The sequence below is a fragment of the Camellia sinensis genome, chromosome 7 (genome assembly GCF_055761805.1).
Source record: "Camellia sinensis isolate YWXY chromosome 7, ASM5576180v1, whole genome shotgun sequence".
Classification (NCBI taxonomy): domain Eukaryota; kingdom Viridiplantae; phylum Streptophyta; class Magnoliopsida; order Ericales; family Theaceae; genus Camellia; species Camellia sinensis.
In genome coordinates this window covers 21,719,579-21,725,587 of record NC_138967.1, presented here as the reverse complement: position 1 = coordinate 21,725,587, position 6,009 = coordinate 21,719,579, and the positions used below count along the sequence as shown (strand labels likewise).

Sequence of the window (6,009 nt, the reverse complement as noted above, 5' to 3'; positions counted from 1 at the left end):
CCAAAATCAAATATTTTATGTGCAAAATTGATATTATTAAAAGAATATAGGTTAAATTGATTTTTGAGTGATAATTTGGCAAGCAAGAATAATATTTTCTTTATAAGAAATGTGTGTTGAAATCCTAATTTTTTTTTTTTTTGGTCATTATTTGCATTTTTATCAATACTCGTTCTGAGAGTGATAGTTTGCAAGATCCTCATAAAATATAATTCACGTTAACAAATCTCTATTTATAAAAATAATTGGACATAGAGTTGTCAAATTATTTCTAATAAAAAAAGTCCATAAAAATAAAAATCATTTAGTATTTAAAAAACATTATATGCCCGTGGCCCGGGCCGAAGCGTGGCCCGGAGCAAGGCTAGGACACATGGGTAAGGCCGAAATTTCCAGCCTCAGAGCATCTCCAACGGTAATAGGCATTTTACCTATCTAAATATTACTATAAAGTATACATTTTATTTTGCCTATCAACTGTTTCATATTTCTGCTCCAACCATGCTCTTTATTTTAACTATTCATCCAAATACTATTAATTTTATAAAATGCCACATCAGCAACAAAGATGGAGGGAAATAATCCTAATGATTAAATACATTTTGCCTAGCCTTGAAGGCTAGCTACATGTAGCTAGTGAATTTGAGTTGAGCTAAAATGCCTAATTACATGCCTAGTGCATTGGAGTTGAAAAAAGTGAGTCATACTAGGCATTTTACCTAACAAGCATTATATGCCTAGTGCATTGGAGATGCTCTCATACCAGGAAGTTGTGTTTGTTGCTTCTTCAAATTAAATATTTGATTTTTCAAAGTGAACAGATAACGAAATTACGGCACGGTACGCGTAGACAAAATTTGGCCTCTATAAATTGTTGCAAACACGCCATCACCATTACCAGCAATCTTCATGTATCCTGAGCTTGTTATCACAAGACTTGAACCCGCTTGAGAACGTGTCTTTCACCGAGCCAACCTTTGATCTTCTTCGGTATCATAAGTGAGCTAATATTTTCATGCTACATTAGTTTCTGCACGATATTATTCTTTTATTTCATCTCTCATTGTCATAATAAGGTTGTAACTGTTAGACTTGCCTCCGTACATATATCATTCTGCTTTTTGAAATAAATATCTATTTTTATTTTATTTTTTTTGCTTTCAAAGCATGTTTACATTCCTCAAACTACCCACCTGCCTTGATAACACCAACAAACATAGATGGCACTTGGCATTTGCTACAATCTACTGTTCAAGGGCCTTCTCTTCTTGCTTGAAAGCCAAGAACAAGAGAAAGGTCTCCCCTGTTCCATCTAACCGAGTCGTTGTAATCGATGTTTCCGAACCACCACACCCCTGTTTCACCAACATTGATAAGTCAAGCCTCACCCAACTTGTCAAGAAGAAAAATCTAAACCAGCTTGTTGAAAAACATCATGGAGTTCATGGTCTAGCTTCTGCTCTCAAAACCAATTTGGAGCTTGGAATAAATGGAGACAACGAAGAAGATATTTCGCTGAGACACGAAGCTTTTGGCACTAACACATATCAAAGACCTCCCACAAAACGTTTTTATCGTTTCGTGTGGGAGGCTTTCAAAGATCCTACTATTATAATCCTTTTAGTATGTGCAGCTCTTTCACTAGGCTTCGGCATCAAAGAAAATGGGCTAAAAGAAGGGTGGTATGATGGAGGCAGCATATTTTTCGCTGTCTTTCTTGTCATAGCAGTCTCAGCAGGAAGTAATTTCAAGCAGAACAGGCAATTTCTCAAGTTATCTAAAGTTAGCAACAATATCCCAATTGATGTTGTGAGAAATGGAAGGCGGCAACAAGTTTCGATTTTTGAAATTGTTGTTGGAGATGTTGTTTGCTTAAAGATTGGAGATCAGGTTCCAGCTGACGGCCTGTTCATAGATGGGCACTCGCTACAAGTTGATGAATCGAGCATGACAGGCGAAAGCGAGCACGTCGAAGTGAATCTTACTAAAAATCCATTCTTGTTTTCGGGTACCAAGGTGGCTGATGGGTTTGGCCGAATGCTTGTGACATCGGTTGGCATGAGCACGACATGGGGTGAGATGATGAGCACAATCAGCCGCGACACCAACGAGCAAACTCCTTTACAAGCCCGGCTCAACAAACTAACCTCGGCCATAGGCAAGGTTGGTTTGGTTGTTGCTTTCCTAGTTCTAGTGGTGTTGTTGGTTCGGTATTTCACAGGCAATACAAAAGATGCAAATGGAAATACAGAGTTCAATGGAAGCAAGACAAAAGTTGATGACATTATCAATTCTGTTGTGGGGATTGTAGCTGCTGCAGTAACTATTGTTGTTGTTGCAATTCCTGAAGGCTTGCCGTTGGCTGTCACACTTACTTTGGCTTATTCGATGAAGAGAATGATGGCTGATCAGGCAATGGTGAGAAAGCTCTCTGCATGTGAAACAATGGGTTCTGCCACCGTCATTTGTACTGACAAAACGGGTACCCTCACACTCAACCAAATGAAGGTAACAAAGTTCTGGCTCGGCCAAGAATCGATGGAGGAAAGAAATTCATCTTCAATTTCAGACAATGTTCTTGAATTGCTCCACCAAGGTGTCGGTTTGAATACAACAGGCACTGTTTACAAGTCCACTTCAGGACCCGAATTTGAGTTCTCTGGCAGCCCCACTGAAAAAGCAATTCTTTTTTGGGCTGTCATGGAACTAAACATGGATATGGAGAAACTGAAGCAGAGCTGTTCAATCCTCCATGTTGAAGCCTTCAATTCAACAAAGAAAAGAAGCGGCGTTTCAATGAGGAAGAAGGATGACAATACGATCAACGTGCATTGGAAAGGGGCTGCAGAGATGGTGCTCGCAATGTGCTCCCATTACTATGCTGTCTCTGGAGAAATCAAGGTCTTGGATGATGTTGAAAGGAAGAAATTTGATCAAATGATCCAAGGTATGGCCGCGAGCAGCCTTCGATGCATTGCTTTTGCTCATAAACAAGTTCAAGAAGAAGAGAATGAAGGCGAAAAATTGAACAAAAATTTGAAAGACAGCAACTTGACCCTTTTGGGATTGGTAGGTATAAAGGATCCATGTCGGCCTGGTGTGCAGAAAGCTGTGGAAGCTTGTCAGTATGCTGGAGTGAACATAAAAATGATCACTGGCGACAATGTTTTCACTGCTAGAGCTATAGCCACTGAATGCGGGATACTTAGGCCTAATCAGGATATTAGTGGAGCAGTGGTAGAAGGTGAGGAATTTCGCAATTACACTCCAGAGCAGCGATTGGAGAAAGTTGATAAAATCTGTGTGATGGCAAGATCTTCCCCATTCGATAAGCTTCTCATGGTGCAATGCTTGAAGCAGAAAGGCCATGTTGTGGCAGTTACTGGTGATGGCACGAATGATGCACCAGCATTGAAGGAAGCAGATATAGGTCTATCTATGGGGATTCAAGGAACAGAAGTGGCGAAAGAGAGTTCAGACATTGTCATTTTAGATGATAACTTTGGTTCTGTAGTCACGGTCTTAAAGTGGGGAAGATGCGTTTACAATAACATTCAAAAATTCATCCAATTCCAGCTCACTGTGAATGTTGCTGCCCTTTTCATCAACTTTGTCGCAGCAGTTTCAGCTGGTGAAGTCCCACTTACAGCTGTCCAGTTATTGTGGGTGAACTTGATCATGGACACCTTAGGTGCTTTGGCTCTGGCCACAGAAAAGCCCTCCAAAGAACTCATGCAGAAACAACCCGTGGGTCGAACTAAACCGCTCATCACCAACATTATGTGGAGGAACCTGCTAGCTCAAGCATTCTACCAGATAGCCGTGCTACTGACCTTACAATTCGGAGGCAAATCAATCTTTGGGGTGAATACAAATGTCAACAACACGCTAATCTTCAATACTTTCGTGCTTTGCCAAGTTTTCAACGAATTCAATGCAAGGAAGCTCGAGAAGAAGAATGTCTTCAAGGAAATACATAGGAGCAAGTTGTTTTTGGCGATCATTGGGATTACCATTGTTCTTCAAGTGGTGATGGTGGAATTCCTGAAGAAATTTGCAAGTACAGAGAGGTTGAATTGGTGGCAGTGGGTAGTATGTATTGGATTTGCTGCAGTGTCTTGGCCGATTGGTTGGATTGTGAAGTGGATACCTGTTCCAGAGAAACCATTTTTCAGCTACCTCAAATGGAGAAATACAAAATACTTGTAAATATGAATAGTTAGGTATTTAATATTTGAAGTCATAGAAATTGTTAGTTTTATCATTATGTATGTTCAATTACTGTATTATAAGTAATAGTTTAATGTATATGCAAATAATAAAACTTGCATTGTTTTTTTCTTAGACATACCCGAAGGTACTGTTTCAAATTGTTGCTTTTTATTCATCCTATATGTGAAGGTACTCAAGGATACAGAGGTTTAATCGGATCATTTTTTGTAGAAAACCACAATGCTTTGGCATTTGTGGGCTCTTTGAAGAAAATCAGATTCAATATTCTTTCTATTTATTTTTTCTAAATCGGCAGTCGTAGTTTGCGAGGGGGAATCAAGCCCTTGACCTCCTAGTGAGGTGCAAGGATTCTGACCAACTAAAGAGCTTCAAAATTTTGTATATAAAGTTATCCCTGTATCACATTTGGAGGAAATAAATAATAGGGTATATTTACTCCAATAAGGGCGGCTCGGCCGAGCAAGGATCCTCTAAAGTGATTTTTTCCTAAAGTTTCCTAGAGTGCTACATTGTGTGGTTGAGATTTACTGGCAAGTCACATCAATTTTTCTGATGTGACTTGCCAGTAAATCTCAACCACACAATATAACACTCTAGGAAACTTTAGGGAAATTTCACTCTAGAGGATCCTTGGTGACCATTCTACTATTCACTTAAGTAAGGGGAGATGTTGCAAAAATATTTTAGATGATTGAAGAAGATATGAGAACAAAGATTAGATGTTGATGGCAAGTCCAGAACAGCCAAGGTAATTGGCAAATGAGCATGGTCTGGAACATCTCTAGCAAATCCTGAAGCAATATCAATAGCTAGAGACAAGACAAATCAATGGCTCTTCTTTTAGTTGAAACTATTGCTTTGTACAATAGGTATGCCCCTTCTTAGCCATATATTCAGTGCTTCACCATTAATGAATTATTGATACCTACCATAAACAAAATGAAGATAAACTTGTTACAGTAACAAGATTTTTTTTTTTTTGATCCTTGAAAAGCAGAGTTATATTCTACCTTATCTGCAAATAGAATTGTGGGCTACATATCTTATCCATATCTATTTTTGTCCTATGGTCAAACAATAATACATTCTTAGATATTTTCGGGTTATTTCCTTGGAATCAAGTAGGATGAATCCACATCAACTGGTGTAAATAACCGGGGTAAACAAATCAGTGTGTAATTCGCAACACGCTTATTGGTCTGTTTGCTTTCGAAAACAACAACAAAAAAATAAAATAAAATAAATTGTGAGCTTCTCTCTGGTTTCTCGCAGTACTATTTGTATTAAACCTTCAACCCGAAGATTAGAGTTTGGGGGTCCCTACTGAACCAAAAATGAACCGTGTGTCTTTTGTTTTAAGATTAGAGTTTTGGGGCCCCTACTGATCAACATAAATTGTTAACGCACATAGCTTTTTTTCTTGGGAAAAATATTGCTAAAGGTGATGATAGTTTCTCTTAAGTTATCATGTCAATTTGAGAGGGTGTTTAGATTTGGTAAACTTATATTTTAGAGAAATGGGGTGGTTGTTATGCGGCAATATGAGCCCATTTCGAGATCCGTTTCAATAATATAAATTATTCACATTTTAGAATACATTGAGTAGAACATACCTATAAAAAATCAAGTTGATCGGATATTATTAACCCTTTTTTTCACTCACATTTATACTCTGTTTTATACTTCAAACAACAATTGTCATTTATTTTTGTAGATACAAATGAATTTTGATGAAATGGTTAACAATGTCCAATCAACTTGATTTTTTATAAGTGT

The 6,009-nt window shown here is 38.1% G+C and overlaps 1 pseudogene across 1 annotated transcript; it reads left to right on the top strand.

The window, feature by feature from the left end:
* Window positions 1-895: 895 nt before the first annotated feature.
* LOC114281155 (putative calcium-transporting ATPase 13, plasma membrane-type pseudogene) lies at window positions 896-4,348 on the top strand (annotated as a pseudogene). Its single transcript, XR_014335048.1, has one exon. The product of XR_014335048.1 is annotated as a putative calcium-transporting ATPase 13, plasma membrane-type pseudogene (transcript).
* Window positions 4,349-6,009: the final 1,661 nt, after the last annotated feature.